This window comes from Apium graveolens, chromosome 7 (genome assembly GCF_009905375.1).
Source record: "Apium graveolens cultivar Ventura chromosome 7, ASM990537v1, whole genome shotgun sequence".
NCBI classification, from domain to species: Eukaryota; Viridiplantae; Streptophyta; class Magnoliopsida; order Apiales; family Apiaceae; genus Apium; species Apium graveolens.
The window spans coordinates 62178576-62198560 of record NC_133653.1 but is presented as its reverse complement, the minus strand read 5'-3'; the positions used below and the strand labels follow the sequence as shown (position 1 = coordinate 62198560).

At 37.1% G+C, this 19985-nt stretch overlaps 1 long non-coding RNA gene and 1 other non-coding gene across 6 annotated transcripts; both read right to left on the bottom strand.

The window, feature by feature from the left end:
• Window positions 1-4283: 4283 nt before the first annotated feature.
• LOC141670941 (uncharacterized) lies at window positions 4284-8929 on the bottom strand. 5 transcript variants are annotated; one of them, XR_012554838.1, is made up of 5 exons: window positions 8395-8929; window positions 7830-8085; window positions 7252-7383; window positions 6973-7117; window positions 4284-6443 (listed from the first exon to the last, which is right to left on the bottom strand). It is a non-coding gene; the product is annotated as an uncharacterized LOC141670941 (long non-coding RNA). The 5 variants fall into 5 exon arrangements; XR_012554839.1 differs by having other exon boundaries at window positions 8546-8929; XR_012554837.1 differs by lacking the exon at window positions 8395-8929 and having other exon boundaries at window positions 4284-4840; window positions 4986-6443; window positions 7830-8279.
• Window positions 8930-18386: 9457 nt separating this feature from the next.
• On the bottom strand, window positions 18387-18493 carry LOC141675492 (small nucleolar RNA R71). The gene has a single exon (XR_012556142.1). It is a non-coding gene; the product is annotated as a small nucleolar RNA R71 (small nucleolar RNA).
• Window positions 18494-19985: the final 1492 nt, after the last annotated feature.

The window sequence follows — 19985 nt, the reverse complement described above, 5'->3', positions numbered from 1 at the left end:
TTGGGAAGTTAGTATATGAGCTAGCCCTACCCCCCGAAACTGTAGCAAGTTCATAATGTGTTCCATGTGTCAATGCTAAGGAAGTATCATCGGGATGCCAGACACATAGTGGAGTACGAGCAGGTGGATATGCAACCAGATCTGACTTACGTGGAGAAACCAGTAAAGATTATAGATAAGAAGGAACAGGTGCTTCGGAACAAAGTGATCAAGCTAGTCAGAGTGCTATGGCGGAATCATAATGTGGAGGAATCAACTTGGGAACTAGAGAGTGCAATGCTAGAAAAGTACCCCCAATTGTTTTCTATCCGATTCCGGGACGGAATCCTTTTAAGGAGGGGAGACTGTAATAACCCCAAAAAATTTGAACTTTTTGTAACCCTTATGAATAGTGATTTTGCTGATTATGCTGAATAAGAAAACTTTTCATGTCTCACTTTATAGAGGTTCTTTTATTGTTATTCTGAGATCTTATTAGTACTCTATATGGTATATAAGTGTATGTAAAGATCGTCAGAATCCAAATTCGAACACTTTGATTTTTCCCGAAAATCCACCAGATACCGAAAGAATTCAGTATAAGGTAACAGGATAAAAAGGATTTAAATTCAAAGATTATAAGAGGGGATCATAAAAGGAAATATAATCTATTGAGAAAGGTTAAGGGAACCCAAGTAATAAGATCCCAGGTATGATCCCTCAAACGATAAACGAGAACGAAAGTTAAGCGAATCGTATAACAGATCAGCGATCATTAGCCAAGTAATTAGGAGTTAATCAAAGAGGTTAATGATGATGATGTCATCACACCAACAAGAACAAGACAAGTGTGGGAAGATGACATAAGTGGATGACATAAGCATGACCAAATGTGAAGGATTTGTTGGTTGATTATAAACCACACAATTTTTACCATGGTAACAATTTAATTAAACAGACAAAAGGAAGCAACCAAGCAAACACATTCATTTCTCCCCCCCCCATCTCCTTGTTCACGGTTTTTTGAAGAAAAACAAGAAGAAAAATTTCCAAACCCAAGATCCACTCAATCATAATTCAAGAGGTTTGTTTCCTTGGATTCTATATTTCATAACTAAGAAGAGCCAGTAGTTTGAGTGCTTGAATCCAAGGTTTGCTAGCTCAAATAAATCATTTTAGTTTAGGGTGAATAGTAACTTTCAAGAACAAATTTTTGATTCTTGATTTTATTTGTAAGGTCAAGGTAGCTTAAGCACAGATTAAGGCTTCCATGGGCATTCCAAGGATCTTTCATGGATTAAAAGCTTCAAGGAAGGTATAAAACTTCAAACCCTAGTTTTACTTTGAATATTTAGGAGTGGTTTTGATTAATATAGTTCATGAGAAGCATGATGCTTGTGTGTTTAAAGTTTGGTTGGGTTTGTAGTGATTGGATTTTAATTGAGGTGTTGATGATTGTTAATGGAGGAGTAGTAGTTTAAATGTTTAAGCATGAATTGAACCTTGTTTGATTTAGTAGTTTGGTTGAATTTGAAGATAGTATGATATTGGATTAAATTGAGATTCTTGGGCTTATTAAGACTGAAATCAGTAGCATTGATGTGTATCTTGAATTTTTGTTGATTGGTAGTTGGATTGATATGATTTGGAATGGTAAAATTTGGGAAATCGCGTAAACATAGCCGTCGTAATGCCTGATTTACCTTAGACTGTTTTGTTCTTAACTTCAGGACCCGTGAACTCACTGTTAGATTCTGACCATTGCCATGTTTAGATAGTTCATGTTACGAGCTTCGTTTTGATATGTGGTTCGCTTGAATCCGATGTACGGTTTAGGAGAAATGACCGTTTTAAGTAACGGCGTTTCGCGAACGAACCATTACCACTCGCCTTACTTTAAAACCTTGGTTAAGGCCCTTAAATGACTAATTGGAGTACGAACCAATTATGTAAAGTGGATTAGGCAGTTGTTAGGGTACTCGCGAAAGAATCGCCTTAAAATTCTTAATGGTTAATTTATTAAAAATGGTGGAGCCGAGGGTACTTGAATGACTTATGTGATTCGTTAAGCGTAGAAGTGACCATAAGCGAACGTTAGGGTTCAATTGGTTAAAGTCTAGTTTCTTAAGCGACCGGGGTTTAATTCCGACTTATGTTGTTGTTCATAGTTTATCGGACCCACTCTAAGCTTAAGTCTATCCGGGAACACTCAGGCAAGTTTTCTACCCGTTATACTGTCGTTGTGATGTAAATATATGTATATGCATTATCTTGTGATAAGTGCATGATTGTTATTAACAAATTTTGCGATATATTGGAGCATGCTGATATGGTATATATGCATGTCTGTTTCGTAATCTTGATATTTAATTGTTGATTCAATCGCTTATAAGTTGATACATATGCTAGAGATAAGCAGTAGTTGCGTATACCCTTAGTATAGGGGACCCAAAGGTGAACATTTTTCTAAACCGGGAGTCGATGTTCCCGAGTATAATATATATATATATATATATATATATATATATATATATTTATATATATATATATGAATAGTTTTTAAAACCATTAATCGAATAAGGTTTATTCAATAACTTTTTTTAATTAATGAATATTAGTTTGAATATTCATTCGAGGACTTATGACTCCGTTTATTTTATTTAATGAATATTATTTTGAATATTCATTCGAGGAATTATGACTCCGCTTATTTTATTAAATAATATTCTTTATTTTATTAAAGAATAATGTTTCGATAATCAAACTTATTTTTGATTATATAATAAAGATCGTATATCTTTGGTTATTTATTATTCATTTCAAGTATAAGTTTTAAAACTTCTACTTCAATTATTTTTATAAGGATTATCCTTTTGGGAATATTATTTAAATAATAATATTCATATATTTTCTAATATATCGGGACTGATTTATTTCATTAAATCAGCATTACTCCAAACATTCTTAAAAATGTTTTCGAGTCTTTAAAATAATTTTTAAAAGTTAGAGCGGATCCCAAAACTCATTTTTATATTTAAGATCTTCCTTTCGAAGTGGATTTAAATACTCGCTCAAAACCTGAGAGGTCCGACTCAGTGGTGTATTTTACATTCGCAGCGAGGTTGTTGTTTTGAGAAAACATCTTGATTACTTGCCCATCGTTCGGGAAGTAAGTTCATCTATTTGAGTCGGCATAAGCAACATGGGCTCAGCGGGCGTCCAAGAAAGTGTAAGTGGCTCAGTGGGAGTCCATCAAATGCGTAAGTGGCTAAGTGGCAGTCCAGCATAAGGTCCTATTGCGGCCAGGGTGATGACCAATGGGGAATTCGTCCATCTACTAGTAGAAAAGGTTACTTATTGGTATCTTTGCCTGATCAGCAAGATATCAGGTTTATGCCAAGGTTTTCTCCTTTCCAAATTCATTGGATATTACAACTCTGTTTATAATTTTCATAACAGAGGTTTTCAAGGAGTGTATGAAATGTATATATATAGGTGTATATATATCGGGACTTAATATAGTATCTCGTAACTTCATTATTTATAACGATATTTCAAAGATTGAATCTATTCAAATCTTATCTTGTAGTCTCATCTATGTGATGAACTTTTGAAACGGATTATACCTTGAACGGTGGTAGTTCAAGTAGTATTCGAAAAAGATAAGTATACTGGAGTATCTCGTAACTTCACATTTTCAACTTATATCTAGTAAATGATTATCTTATGCATGACAAAGATTTTCAGAAAAAAACGTTGAGACAAGGTTAGATATATGAGATCACCTTGCAACGATATTTTTATACAGTTATAAACTGGAACTCTGTGTATATTATGCATGGCAGAGGATTTCAAAGATTTTGAAAAGTATATATACTTATATACTGAATATTTTGCGACTTGGTCGCGTTAAGATATCAAACTTGGTTCATTTCTTCTTGACCAGGACTTTTATGAGTACTATGAGAATGCTCATATATTGTTAATTATTATACATATTATTTCGGTGGGCTTGTTGCTCACCCTTTCTTTCTTCTTTCATCACACAACAACAGATAGACAAGATGAACAGGATCAAGCTCCCAATTCGTGAGCGGATAGGAAACGTTCCGCAGTTTCCTGTAGGCATTGATGTCGTTGTAGCTGAGGTAGGATCTACCAATAGGCTAGGCTTTTAACTTTTGATGTACCAGACTTATGTAGATTTATGAATTGTAATAATGGCAAGGAATATGTAAATTATTCAGAAACCCCTTTTAAGGTGAAATGGTTTATAATTATGGAATAAAATGACTTGTGTTATTTTTGGTATTCATCTCTGAGACTATAACTTGTGGTGTGTGTGTGTGTATTGTGGGGTCACAATACGCAGTAGTTGGTTGACTGTTAAGATTAAGTATTGATAAGGAAAATGGAACTCGTGACAACCCGAATCCCCGACCCCGGATTTGGGGGTGTTACATACAGTTTGAGATATATTGGAATGTTTACTATATTGAACATCATGTACCTCATCATTGTCACTGGAGCTGTCTTCAATTCCAGTAAAACAGAATTGAGCCACTTCATCGTTTGAATAAATCTCGACTTCTAAATCATCATCACTCCAGGTAATTAATGCTTTCTTCTTGTTCTTGAGCTTGTTGCGGTCCTTTTTGAAATGCCTTTTTTCCCACATTCGAAGCAAGTGTCTTTCCTCGAATTAGCTTATTATCTTTGCTGGGATTAGGTTTGAAATCTTTCTTCGGAAACTAAGACTTCATTAGCCGTTTTGATGTATTCCTTTTGGCAAGAAATTAGTGAAACTTCTTGGTCAAGAGAGCAATTTCCTCGTCAGAATTATCAGGAGATTCGTCCGCATCTGCATTAAGTGCAAGAGTTTTATTTCGAGGAGCATCATCTTCTTCATCATATCTGCAAAGCTGATTCTCGAATTCTTCCAATTCACTAAAAAGTGTAAGAGTGTCCATAGTAGAAAGAATATTCGAATCATGCAGTATGGTAACCTTAGGAGCAAACTTCTTTGGCATTGCCCTGAGAACTTTCCGATTGATTTCGGATTGTGGAATAGTCCTTTCCAGAAGAGATATGGAATTTATCAAGGTTAAGAACCTTCCTTGAGCTTCTTTGACACTTTCATCTCTTTCCAACCTGAAACCTTCATAATCACTCATTAGCATACTAAGTTTAACATCACGTACCTTATATGTACCTTCATGGCTGACTTTAATAGTATCCCAGATTTGTTTAGCCGTGGTACAAGCTGATACTTTACCCAACTCAGTAGCCACCATGCCATTTAGAAGTGAATTTATAGCTTTCACATTAGAATTCATAGCATTGAGTTCTTCAGGAGATAGTTCTTTGATAGACTTAGGCTTTCCTTCTTTCATTGGAACTGTAAAGCCATTCTCAACTGTATCCCATTCAAAAGCATCACGCTGGAGGAAGATTTTCATGCGGAATTTCCAGTCATTGTAATTTTCAGCACCTTGAAGCAATGGCGGGTAATTGTTTGAATACCTGTCTGGTTGGGCTATGGATCGCTAGCAAAATTAACACTAAATAGAGAATTAAATGCACCCGCTCTAATACCAATTGAAATTCAAAGGCCCAAACGATATAACGATTATCTAACTGATATGGTAAATTGGTCAGTCTCTTATAAATGAGACAGACAATGAGACAGTCTCAAACAACTCAAACTAGATCTTGTTCGACTGGATATTCGAGTAAAAAATGGAGAACAAGAATTATGTTTCGGATGAAGAATATAGCGTGAAAGTATTAGCTGCAAATCTGAAATCATGAGTTGTATTTATAAACAAGTTATAACAGATTTGTTATCAAACAACCGGATAAGATAATGTTGAAAACTGATTTGTTTGAAAATAATTTGAATAAGTCTTTGAAAGAGAAATCTATTAGTTTGTTTGAAATAGATAAACCAAATAAAAGATAAGTCTTGAATATTTCAAACTAGATTTATAAGATAGGATTTGTTTGAGATAAAGAAGAAAAAGTTTATCCAGTCAAAACTAGATTTACACAAACCCTAACAAACTTGAAATGTAATCCTAGAAAGCTGCATTGATTGTCTCGGATAGAATATTGCTTCCATTCTATTCTGAAAAAATCATCATAAACCAGTAAATTAACATATTTAAGTATGAAAAATATGATCTGATATAGGGGCTCGGCGTGGTTATAACTTAGAAATGGTAATCAGGGAATCCATCAGGGAAATGAGGAAATTTGTTGGCCAGTTTCATTATTGTCACGGCAACCGAAACGAACAAGCCAAGAAATATACACACAAACACAACATAACCAAGAAACACAACACTAAAAATGTCATAGATACGTATACAAATAACTGACCAAGTGTCCTCAACTTTGCTAGGAGTTTCAAATGATTCTGCGATGTTAAGAATATTGGACGTTGTTGCTGGTATGACCTGATTCTGCAGCAAAGATTCTGGGTAATTATCATTGAATTTTTGTTTAAACGTTGCAATTATATCTTTCATGATCTTGTTCTCTATAAGGCCGCTTCCATTTCAAATGATAAAATTTGTCACAACCAGATTATGTTTAGTGTATAATAAGGATATAGTATTAATTACTCTAAGAACGCAATGCAAGCATAAACTATGATAATGTTCATCGAAAAAATGATATGATAATCTTTATAATATCTGGTTTATTTTTAACTTTATAATACGATAACTTGTATAGTGCTTTTTAAGTAAAGTGCCTTGCTTGCATTTGCATAGCGCTATTTTTGAAGTGCTATAGAAGTAGTGTCAGCTAGATCCAATTTTGTAGAAGTGTTCTTAACCTAAATAACAATATGCTATACTTTCTCTATGACTCTATCTGGTGTAAGAGTACATAAGAAATCCATATACAATAATTGAGGTCTGGGGATATTTCTATTATATTCTGGGATCATATAAAAGAACAGAAGAAGATTTAAAGAGATATGCTTACTTCTTTTCCTTGATCTCCTTGCCTAATATGCCTCCAATTTGGGCCAGTGCTGCTCTCCATTCTTCCATTTTGTCATTATTGTTTTGCTTTAATTGCTGAAGCGCAGCACCAAATTTTCCTAACTGGTGCTTCACATCATCTGTTTCTATATAATAAAAAATTGGTATTACGAAATACTTAGACGTCCTGTTGCGTTCAAGAATCAGAACAAGCTCATTTAAGCAATGCTTTGAAGATGCAAATTTGTTGGATAAAACAACAATGGCACTTTTAGAGTACTTGATGGCCTTCTTGATAGTCTCATCAATTTCGTCTCCGAGATTAATGTTTTCGTTATCCATGAATGGTCGAAATTTTTGGCGTTGCAGCGCCTCAGACTAGTGACAAGTAAAACTCTGCCGCACTTGCCCTCTAAAACATAAAAAAAAATGTCATAGTCTTTGATAGCCATGAATTCCTGGTACTTACAGAAATGAAAAGAGAACTTATAAAATGAAGGACATAGTAAATTTACAAACGTTCCTAGAAGTTTGATGGAGGAGACTTGCAAGCTCTTGCAATCAGATTATTGATGAATTGTATTATTGTTTGAATCTAACTTGCAAACTTGGTCCAGGAATTTTTGCAGTTAATGCATGACCATATTTTCCTAATAAGAGGGTTGACAAGGCATGCCTATACATATTTTGCTGTTTTTTTCATTTGAACAAGTCAAGATATAATAAGTGTAACTACCTCATCTAGGATACAGACATTTTGGAAGTACATTATGAATTTCAAAAGTGAAAAAGAGAGCGAAGAGGATAACGGGGAAACTTGAAAGTTTGAGCATGAGCATTATATTAGGGAGGAAGTACCTTGTGCCAGCCCCAGGTAACCCAATGGGTTCCTTCAAAGACTGATACTGTGGAAGAGCTGCTGCTTTTCGTATCAATATCAAAAAGAACGTTGGATAACTTTATATCACACTGGACTATTGGAAAATCGTAACCTGAATGCAAGTATAACCAGACCTCTTACACAATATCCACCATACGTGCTTGGTCCACCCCTGAATCTTGTATGATGGTCTCCAGGCTACCATTTGCATAGTATAACAGTGATAGGCATGACCTAGATTAGAGTGCACTGTGCTATATAATAGGGTTTATGTTGTCACCAACAAAGAAGAGAATTAAGGTACAAAGTTGAAATAATTAACTTTAATGATAATTATGAAGTCATTTAAAGTAGTAGCTAAAATTAGAGAAATGGACCAAAAAACACAATTTTTAGATAGTAGATCCCAAATGGCACTCCAGGCAATATTGGTCGTTCACTAGCACATATATAACGAGGAAATTTTAATTTGGTGACAATAGTTTCAGTCACCTGATAAGTTTCTCAAATCAAATATTCTTTCTATGCAAATCTAAATCTTACCTTAATGACTACTTCCGTCTCTGGTCTCCCAATCATCCCACTCAACCCCCTCCGTGACTATTACACACAAACACAGATATACATACATAACACCCACATATATATACACATACAGAGTAAAGAATAACCGGTAAATTGGAAGTGTTCTCACTAGAGTGGGTGGCATAGAAGCGGTAACCGGAACGCAAATTGGACTCCCAGTTAGTTGTGCAGTTGTGCGAAGTAACTTGTACAAGGCCAACTATTCTTAGATCTGAAGAAAATGCAAAGAGCAGTTGCGATATTATAGAAAACACAACTGTTGTAAACGTTTGGACTGTCTGTACACGAGATCTTGGATTGCGTTTCATCAGTAACGCATTTATGGAATGTGTTTACATCTAACGCATCCTCTGAACACATCACCATTGTACGAGTGGAGGGCCAGCTTCCTAGACAATGTTATTTTGGACATTTTTTTGTTAAAAAGGTGCTAAAATGGACCAACACCCCTAAAATCTAAAATTAAGAGGTTACGTTGTTAAAAGAACTATTTAAGATTTTCAATGCAAGTATTTATTTAATCAAGTTTTCTATTGTATGCTCGTGAGCACATAATAAGCGCACACACTTATAATTTTAGGCTAATTTGATTGATGGAGTTAGTGTGAATCACTATTATAAAAAAGGAACCATGCGAAAAAATGATAAATGCCTCATGCGCCTATGGGCACATAATAGAAACTTCGATAAGATAAAATTAAAAATTATTTAAGTGTATAATAATTTTCATTCTTTTTTTCCATTTACAATTTTTAAATTTATAAAGGGTTTTTTATGAATATTGTTAAGTAACCAGTCACAATCAGCAATCTGAAGCGAAGAAGGAACAAAAGGCAATGAGATAGTACCTTGCAGCAGATGATGACGAGTAAGATGCCAATCAATATCAATATGTTTAGTGCGCTCATGAAATACTGAATTACGTGCAATATGAATTGCACTCTTACTATCACAATATAATGGGGTGGAACTAGGAAGGCTAACACCCAAATCTGCAAGTAAGCGACGTAACCAAACAATATCACAAGTAGTGGAAGCCATGACACGATACTAAGTTTCTGAAGACGATATCGAAACAACATCTTATTTTTTACTCTTCCATGAAATAAGAGAATCACCAAGAAAAATACAAAAACCAGTTGTGGATTTACGATCCTTGGGATCACCGGCCCAATCAGCATCACTATAAGCACGCAACTTTAAAGATGAGTTAGAAGGAAACAAAAGACTCTGAAACTGAGTCCCAAAAAGATACCTGATAATGCGAAGAACTGCAGCCCAATGTACGGTAGTAGGAAAAGTGACAAATTGACTAACTATATGAACAGCATGTGCAATATCTGGACAAGTAATAGTGAGATAAACAAGACTACCAATAATCGTACGATATAAAGTAGGATCTGCTAAGGGAAGACCATCAGATGGAGGATATCTAGCATTCATCTCTAAAGGAGTTTCCACAGTCTTAGTATCAGTAAGACGTGCACGGTCAAGTAAATCAGCAATGTACTTAGATTGACACAAAAGATAATCCTTTGGTGAGCTAGCAACTTCAATTCCCAAAAAATAACGGATCAAACCCAAATCTTTCATAGCAAAATAACGAGCCAACTCACGTTTCAATGACTCAATACCATCACAATCATCACCGATAATAATTATATCATCAACATATAAAGATAATAAGATACGACCAGCACTCGTAGATCGTATAAAAATAGCAGAATCATGATTATTAGGACGAAAACCAAGTGAATAAAGTACCTAAAAAACTTCTCAAACCAACAACGAGATGATTGATGAAGACCATAAATAGATTTACGAAGTCTGCAGACATAACATGGTTGATGCGGAAGACCGGGAGGAGACGTCATGTAAACTTCCTCTTGAAGATCACCATACAAGAATGCATTCTTAACATCCATCTGAAATATTTTTCACTTTCAAACAGAAGCCACTGCAATCAAAGTACGAACAGTTGTCATCTTTGCAACAAGCGCAAAAGTTTCTTCATAGTCCAAGCCATACTCTTGAGAGTAACCTTTAGCAACAATTCGAGCCTTATAACGCTCAACGGATCCATCAGCTTTTGTCTTAATTTTATATACCCAACGATAACCAATTGCATGTTTTCCTGGCGGCAATGGGATTAAATCTCATGTATGAGTTTGATGTAAAGCAGTAAGTTCCTCGGCCATAGCATTTTGCCATAAAGGATCATGAACAGCCTCTCTATATGATGCAGGCTCAGACAAATGGTGAACAGATGTAACGAATGAACCAAAAGATGGGAAATAAGATGAATAAGCAAAATCAGGAAGTTGGGTGGACTTACATATGCGAGTAGACTGGAAAACTGGCGGAGGAGTCGAACTTTCAGTAGAAGGTTGAGTGGGAGGAGAATTTAAAATCTATGGTGACGATTGATTGGTTGTAGAAGCAGGTGGAGACATCGGTCTGAGATGTAGATATAGAAGTTGGTGGAGATGTAGATGCCTCCGGAACTTAAGTATTAGAATTTGTGGTTGAAGCATCCTCAATGTTTGTGTCAAAAGGATCAATACGAATAAGCTCTTCTTGTGTCATATGATGCGAACTAGCAGGAACAGAGAAAAATGAAATATGCTCCAAAAAGTAAACATGTGGAGAAACATACAATTTTCCACTGACCGGGTCAAAACAACGATATCCTTTCTGGGTAACACCGTAGCCCAAAAACACACATAAAGCAGACTTAGCAGACAATTTACTACGCTCAACCTGAGGTTTAAGAACAAAGCAGGTACAACCAAAAGGCGACAAACCAGAATTTTGAGCAGTTGGAATTCGGTTAATCACATAAACAGCAGTAAGAAGTGTTGCACCCCAAAATACACTCGGAACATCAGCCGACAACAAAAATGAGCGAGTTGTTTCAACAAGATGACGATGTTTACTTTCAGCAACACCATTCTGTCGAGGAGTGTCAGTACATGAGGTTTGGCATATAGTCCCATCAGAAGAAATCAAGCGACAAAAAGCGTTAGAGCTGTATTCACCTCCCAAATCACAAAGAAAACATTTAATGACAGCTTTATGTTGAGTTTTTATATGAGCTCTAAAATCTTTAAAAATATCCAAAAAAATCAGACTTACGCTTAATAAGATAAATCCACGTATAACCAGTGAAATCATCAATAAACGAAACATAATATCTAGATCCTCCTTTTATGGGAATAAGAGTAGGTCCCTACACATCAGAATGCACAATATCAAACGGAGGAAGAGAATACGTAACAATCTTATGAAAAGGTAAAGCAGCAAATTTCGCTAGTTTACAACCGCTACAGTCAGAAATATCATGAGATTTTAGTTGTCCCAAGGCTCCAGTTGAAACTAAAAATTATAAACGAGATTGAAAAACATGATCTAAACGAGCATGCCATATGTAGAAGTCAGAAGATAAATCACTCAAACGAAAAGATGATAAATCAAGACTAGGAGTTCCCACAGCAAATACATTGAGTTCATCCAAAATATAAAGTCCTCCCTGCTTATGACCTTTCCCAATTACTTTTTGAGATCTCGGATCCATAACAAAACAAGTAGTAGAAGAAAAAGAAACCAAGTAACCAGATTCACATAATCGACTAACCGAAACAAGATTTAACTTGAGATCCGAAATATAATAAACATCAAAGAGAAATACTGTTGGGGTAACTACAGAACCAACACCTCGTAACGACATAGGATGGCCATCAGCAGTCATGATGGATAAAGATGAATCATCAGAAAATAAAATGAAAGACGACAAATGAGGAAACATGTGATGCAATACACCTGAATCCAGAATCCATAGAGAAGAAAATAAACTTGAAGTACCTGTTAACAAAAGACTTGTTGATGATGAGACATATATGTTGAAATATTGTTGAAACTAAACTCAAACCAAATCAGAAATAAAGTCGAATCTAAATTCAACACCAAATTTTAAACTGTATCCAAATTCAATCAAGAAACCAAACCCGAAATCAAATCCAAACTCAAATCACCAATTCCAATCCAAAATAAAATCCGAAGTAGATTGAAAACCAGTTTCAATTTTGATTGCAAATTCAAAACTAATATCAAATCTCAAGCAGATAAATCAATTACTAAAATTGTAACATCCCAATAATCGAGTACTACAAATTCCAATCAATCAAATTACCCAAATTACAAGATCAACAACGATGAAAAGAATGAACTAAAAGTAAACAGTAACCTGTTGGAACCATAAAAAAATTGATTTATGGAGCACCAAATACGATCTCCACCGTTCAAAATTTAGATACTGATGCAAATAAGGCGTGGTTAAAATTTCAGGATGATCCAACGGTTGAAACTCCGAGAATCATAAAAATAAGTTGGCTGATCTGGGCAGAAAATTTTCTGCGAATTTTTAAGAAACTTTTGTTCTTGTAACGTAAATCTATCTATTTAATGATTAAACTAAACTTTCACGATCACTTAAAACCTAACTCTTGATATCATGTTAAGTAACTAATCACACTAAAACCTTAAGGTGATAGAGGAAGTCCCGAACATGATCTTATACTCTTTAACAAATATGTCCTATTTTAAAAACCCATTTATAAATATATCACATTTACATATGCTCAGAAATGCAAAATAAAGAAGTTTTGGTGAGGTGGGTTTTTCATTTATATATTAACAAATAAAATAGATTCTCTCCAAGTTTGTGAGAGGCTTGTTTTCTCTCCGAGTCTGATTCTAGATTCGTGTGAGTCTTCGATGGCGAGATATCAAAACATTAGTGAACAGATGGAGAATCTTAACGTGGAGGATGAAGAAAATGAGGATTTGATCTTTGAAGGGGATATTGTGGAGGAAGTGAACAAGTATGATCTCTGTTTGGTGGGTCGATTTCTAACAAAGAAGAATATCAATACCAGAGCGATGAAATCCAAAATGGCAGATATTTGGAAACCTACGATGGGAATCAATATCAAGGAGTTGGAGACCGGCGTGTTTCTGTTCCAGTTCTACCATAAGGAGGACAAAGCTTGGGTGTTGAATGGAGGACCATGGAGTTTTGACAATGCTATGTTGTTACTTGAGCAGATACCATTAGGAGAAGAACCTTTGAAAGTTCCTTTATGGTGGCTAAATATCTGGATTCAGATTCATGAGTTACCAAGCGGTTTCATGTTAGAAGCTGTTGGCCAACAACTTGGTAACTTTTTTGGTGAGTTTGTTCAATATGATGTGAAAAATGATAGTAGTATATGAAGGGAGTGTATGCGTTTAAAGATAAGGCTGGATGTGAGGAAACCTTTGAAAAGAAAGAAGAGGATAAAGCGAAGGAATGGAACGGAGTTTATTGTGACCTGTAAGTATGAGCGTCTTGGGGATTTCTATTTTGCATGTGGTCTAGTCACTCATACTGTGAGGTTCTGTAGACGATCAATTGATAGTAGAACTGAGGGAGGTGTAAAAGAATGGGGAGCATGGCTTCGAGCTCCACCGCGCCGAGGTGCTGGCCAGGGCGGCAGTAAGTGGTTGAGGGCGGAAGATGATGCGGATTGGACGGCGCGAATTGGGCGAGAAAATAACATCCCGAATCCTTCGGGCGTGATTCCAGGGAATGGAGATATGGTTAGTTATGAAAGGAGAGATATCAGGAGGGATGAGGGGGAAAATTCAAATAGAGTTCAATTTCAAGGCGGGGAAAATAGTGGGCTGGGGGAAAATAATTTGGCTGTTGGGCTGGGCTTAGAAGAGTATTCGAGACTGGAGCTAGAAGAGAGGAAAAGAAAATGACTCAGCCCAGGGGTAAAGGATACGTTAATTGGTAATGTGAGTAATACAGGGACTGATTTATGGGAGGCAAATGGTGACCAACGCATGGAAGCTGCATTTTCTGATTCGGATTATACAGTTTCAAACAAATCTGATTTGGCTATGCTTGCGGTGCAAGCTAGCCGACCATTATGAATTACTTAGGCTGGAACTGCAGAGGTATGGGGAACCTCCGTGCAGTTCGTATCTTTGGAGATTTAATAAAATCTCGCAACCCTGATTTTATTTTCTTAGCTGAAACGTTGGTGGAAGGTAAAAATATTAAGGAGTTAGCAGAGAAATTTGGTTTTGTAGAATATTTTGCTGTAGATAGAGTAGGCAGGGGAGGTGGTTTGGCGGTAATGTGGAAGCGTAATTTAGTCTGTCAGGTGGTTGATTCATGTAATAACTTCATTGATGTTCATGTTATGCAGGGACAGAATGTAGCTTGGAGACTTACTTGTTTCTATGGCTATCCAGAAAGAACTCGACGTCAAGAATCATGGAATCTTCTAAGAGGTCTTGTCAAGAATGATGGCATCCCTTGGTGTGTGTTCGGTGACTTTAATGATATGTTATATGTATCGGACAAGAAGGGCCCTCATCCTCATCCTCGTTCACTTCTGGACGGGTTTAAACTAGCTATAGAGGGTTGTGGTCTCACAGAGCTGGATCTGACTGGGGGGGACTTTACTTGGGAGAAGAGCAAGGGTACAGAGAACTGGGTTCGGGAATGTATTGATAGAGCTTTTGCGAATGATTTGTGGTGGAGAAAGTTTCCTCTATGTAAGTTGTCGGTATCCAATGTTATTAAATCTGACCATGATCCAATTATGTTAGAACCTACACATGTTGAATTTTCCAGGAAACAATTTAGGTTCCGTTTCGAAAATACTTGGTTAAATGAACCGAGTTTTAAAGAGGAGGTTACCAGATTTTGGGGCAATATTCCGAAGATTCATCTTCTCCCCAAACTTCTTTCTGTATCGTCGTTCATGGCTAGGTGGGGTAGGACGTTTTTTCACAAGTTTCGTGATAAAGTTAAAAAGCAGAAGGAGGTAATAGGTGAGCTAGTGAACAGGGAAGACGAGGAAGGAGTGAAAAGGTATTTTGAGGAAGCGAAGAAGCTAGATGAATTACTAGTTCATGAGGAGTTGTACTGGAAACAAAGAGCTAAGTTATTCTGGTTAACTGAAGGGGATGCGAATTCAAAGTATTTCCATGCAACTGCATCAAAAATAAAGAAGGCTAATCACATCTCGCATCTTGTATCAAATGAGGGAGTGGTGGTGGAAAATCACGATGACATGTGTAATATGGCTGTTGACTACTTTCAAGAAATCTTTGCAGGGGGTGAGTATGACACTGGTATGCACATGGAGAATGTAGGAGGTAGAGTTATCACTGATGATCAGAATGCCAAACTTACAGCTGAGATTACTTTTTCAGAATTTACAATAGCAGTTAAACAAATGCACCCGGATAAAATAGCTGGTCCAGACGGGTTTAGCCCTCCATTTTTCCAACACTTCTGGGATCTGATTGGTTTGGAAATTTATAATTGATGTCGCAACTGGCTATAGAAAATTCTCTTTTCCTGCTAATTTGAATGACACGACTCTTGTGTTGTTACCTAAGAAAGAAAACGCTGAGAGGATGACTGAGCTCCGTCCTATAGCTCTTTGCAATATTTTATATAAAATTCTTGCTAAAGTTCTTGCTAATAGACTTCGAAGCATTCTCCCAAATATCATATCTGAAAACCAGTCGGCGTTTGTCCCTGGTAGGAATGGCTCAGATAACGTTTTAGTGGCATTTGAGACGCTTCATCATATGAAGTAGAAGAACCGAGGTCACGATGGGGAGGTGGCCTTAAAATTGGATATATCGAAGGCTTATGACCGTGTTGAATGGGCATACTTGAAATGTAGAATGAAGACTATGGGTTTCTCTGACACTTGGATCAAATGGGTTATGCTTTACGTCACGACTGTGAGTTACTGATAAGTGGCATTTTATACCACTTAGAACGTCTTAAAATGGCTTAAATTGGTGTCTTGAAATCAAGTATTTTGTGTATTTGATGCATTTTTCTAGTGTTTATGCATTTCAGGGTATTAGTTGCATTTTGGAGGAGGAATCATCAAGAATAAGCCTTGGCATGTGTTCACCATTGCGAGAGGAAAAGAACGGGCAGATTACGGCGAAGAAACGGAGCAAACATGGAATTTTTCCAGAAGGGTCCTGCGCGCCCGCGCAGCAATGCTGAGCGGCCGCGCAGCAGCCTTGCGCGCCCGCGCAGAAATGCTGAGCGGTCGCGCAGGGTCGGGGAAAAAGATATATTATTTTAGACTTCTACTTCTGTTTGGCTTCCAACTTCTATGTACTCTGAGTTTTATGGGACTATTATATAGGTATATTTGAGACGTTTTCATAGAGTATTAAGAGGAGATTATGTTTTAGATTGTGTTTTGCAAGAAGCGAAGGAGATAAGGAAGAAGACCGATTTAGCACACAGCAACGAAGAGGAAGCATATATTCTTGTGATTCTTGTTTCGTTGTAACGTTGGATGCTAGTTTTCTTGCTTTAACTTATTTACTCTTGTGACGTACTCTGTTTTAATATAATCAGTTTAGTTATTATTTTCTTGTGTTTGTTTATCATGATTTCATATGAACCCATGATGGCGATAAGTTCTATTATGGGCTAATCGTGATCATGGGGTTGCAACAGATTTATTATGGAATTCTTTAGTTAATTGTTTAATACTTTAGTATGTGATGATTGCATGATATCTAGTATTGGTTGTGCGTATTCGTCTTATGTGCGTCGCGAACATATAAGATAGGGTGTTAATCTCTTGTGAAGCGACGGTGGATCTTGAGATTTAGAACTTGCCATGCTAGCATAGGTTCATGTACGTTGTGCATGATTAGTGGGTAACTCTAACAGTTTTATTTGCCCTATGTAATCAAAAAGGGATAACTTGTGCTTAAATCGTTGTGTTGTCAATTTCTGTAGATATATAGGAACTCAACATAATTGATGACTATTCAACTTCTATCTTAATTGTGGATGTTTGGTAGAATGGTATTAGTACAATGAAAGTTGGCTTTTATCAGTTTCGTGTTATTCGATTAATATCATCACTGTTACATGCTAAAGGTAATAACAATGGCTATAGAAGGAAGTAATAATGAAGTTGTGATCTCATGAGTGTTTTATTATTGATAAATTGAAGTGTTAGTTAAGTGGTTAATTAAGTAGTTAATTATAGTTAATATTTAATCAACAATTTTAAGTGTTATTATCTTAACATTGAGAAGTAGTCATACATTGGTGAGTGAGTTAAATTAGACAATAAATTAGTCTGAGTCTCTGAGGGAACGAACTAGAAAGTATTCTATATTACTTACGAACGCGTATACTTGCGTGAATATTAGTGCGTGATTTCGCCCTAACAAGTTTTTGGCGCCGCTGCCGGGGACTCGGCGTATTTGTTTAGTTTATGTACTTACCATCATTGGTCATTAGGACTCAGTGATTAGGACGTAGTAGTTAATTACTCTTTTCGGTTGTGTTTCAGGTACTTTAGCAAACGTTTATGCAAACTCGTTCTCGTGCTCGCAAGAGGACCTTAGATATAGCTGAGGAGAAAGACGAAGTTCTTGATACACCGGAGAAGTTAGATTTTGAGGATTTGGATTCAGGAACTGAGCAGAAAGAACCAGTAAACATGGGAGATCGTATTGTTCAAGCTGATCCAGCTCTTATGGATTTTTCTCGGCCTAAAATTGATGACATTCAGTCAAGCATCCTTCATCCGGCTATTCAAGCTAACACCTTTGAAATCAAGCTGGGCACTATTCAGATGGTGCAGAATTCTGTTTCTTTTGGAGGAGCGGCAACTGAAGACCCCAACATGCACATAAGGAATTTTGTCGAGATCTGCAGCACTTTTAAGTATAATGGCGTGACTGATGAGGCTATCAAGTTGAGGCTCTTCCCATTCTCACTGAGGGATAAAGCTAAAGACTGGTTACATTCTGAACCAGCTGGGTCAATCACTACGTGGCAAGATCTTGCGCAAAAGTTTCTGGTGAAGTTTTATCCAATGGCAAAGACTGCTGCTATGAGGAGTGCTCTTACTCAATTTGCGCAGCAACCTACAGAATCTATGTGCGAGGCTTGGGAACGCTACAAGGAAATGTTGAGAAAATGTCCACATCATGGAATGCCGGATTGGATGGTAATCACTGGTTTTTATAATGGTTTGGGGGCCCAATCTCGGCCCATGCTCGATGCAGCAGCTGGAGGCGCCTTATGGGCTAAAAGCTATACTGAGGCGTACAATCTTATCGAGACGATGGCTGCAAATGAGCATCAGAACCCAACTCAGAGGATGACATCAGGAAAGGTAGCAGGTATTCTGGAAGTTAATGCAGCCACCGCTATTGCAGCCCAGCTCCAAGCGCTATCAATGAAGGTTGATTCTTTGGCTACGTATGGAGTTAATCAAATAGCTATGGTTTGTGAGCTTTGTGCAGGTTCTCATGCTATGGATCAGTGTTCTCTTGTCAACGAATCTGTTCAGTATGTGAATAATTATCAGCGACAACAGCAGCCTGTGCCAGCGACCTATCATCCTAACAACAGAAATCATCCAAATTTCAGCTGGGGGAATAATCAGAATGCTATTCAGCCACCATATCAGCAAGGAGTGAGTAAACAGTTTAACCCACCTGGATTCCAGCAACCATAGCAGTATGCTACAAGGCAATCATATCCTCAACAGGGAAGTGCAGCTGCACCTACTAGTGCTGATTTTGAGGAACTTAAGCTGTTGTGCAAGAGTCAGGCGGTTTCTATCAAGACCTTGGAAAATCAAATCGGTCAATTAGCCAATGCAGTGCTCAATCATCAACCTGGCACTCTTCCCAGTGACACGGAAGTACCAGGCAGGAAGGAAGCTAAAGAGCAAGTCAAGGCTATTACCTTAAGGTCTGGAAAAGTAGCTGATGCTGAAAAGGCAAAAGAAGTCGAAGCTGAAGTTAGAGATGAAGAATTTAAGCAAAAGGAGAAAGCGGCGGAACCAAGGAAGACTACTGTTGAACACACTCTGCCTGAGGCTAATACAGGGGAGAAACAGCTCTATCCTCCACCACCTTTTCCTAAGAGATTACAGCAACAAAAGCTGGATAGACAGTTCGGGAAGTTTCTGGAGGTGTTCAAGAAACTTCACATCAATATACCTTTCGCAGAGGCTCTGGAACAAATGCCTAGTTATGCGAAGTGTATGAAGACCATTCTTTCAAGGAAGGTGAAACTGGATGACCTTGAAACCGTTGCTCTCATGGAAGAATGCAGCGCTGTTCTGCAGCAAAAGTTACCACCAAAACTGAAAGATCCAGGAAGCTTCACCATTCCTTGCACCATTGGCAATCTAACTTTTGACAAGTGCCTTTGTGATTTGGGAGCAAGCATTAATCTGATGCCCTTGTCGATCTTTAAAAAGCTGGATCTGCCTGATCCAAAACCCACATACATGTCGCTACAATTGGCTGATCGTTCCATTACTTACCCAAGGGGCATAGTTGAGGATTTGCTTGTCAAGGTGGATAAGCTCTTCTTTCCTGCAGATTTTGTTATTCTGGATTTTGAGGAAGATAAGAAGATTCCCATAATCTTGGGGAGGCCTTTCTTGGCTACTGGCCGTACCTTGATAGAT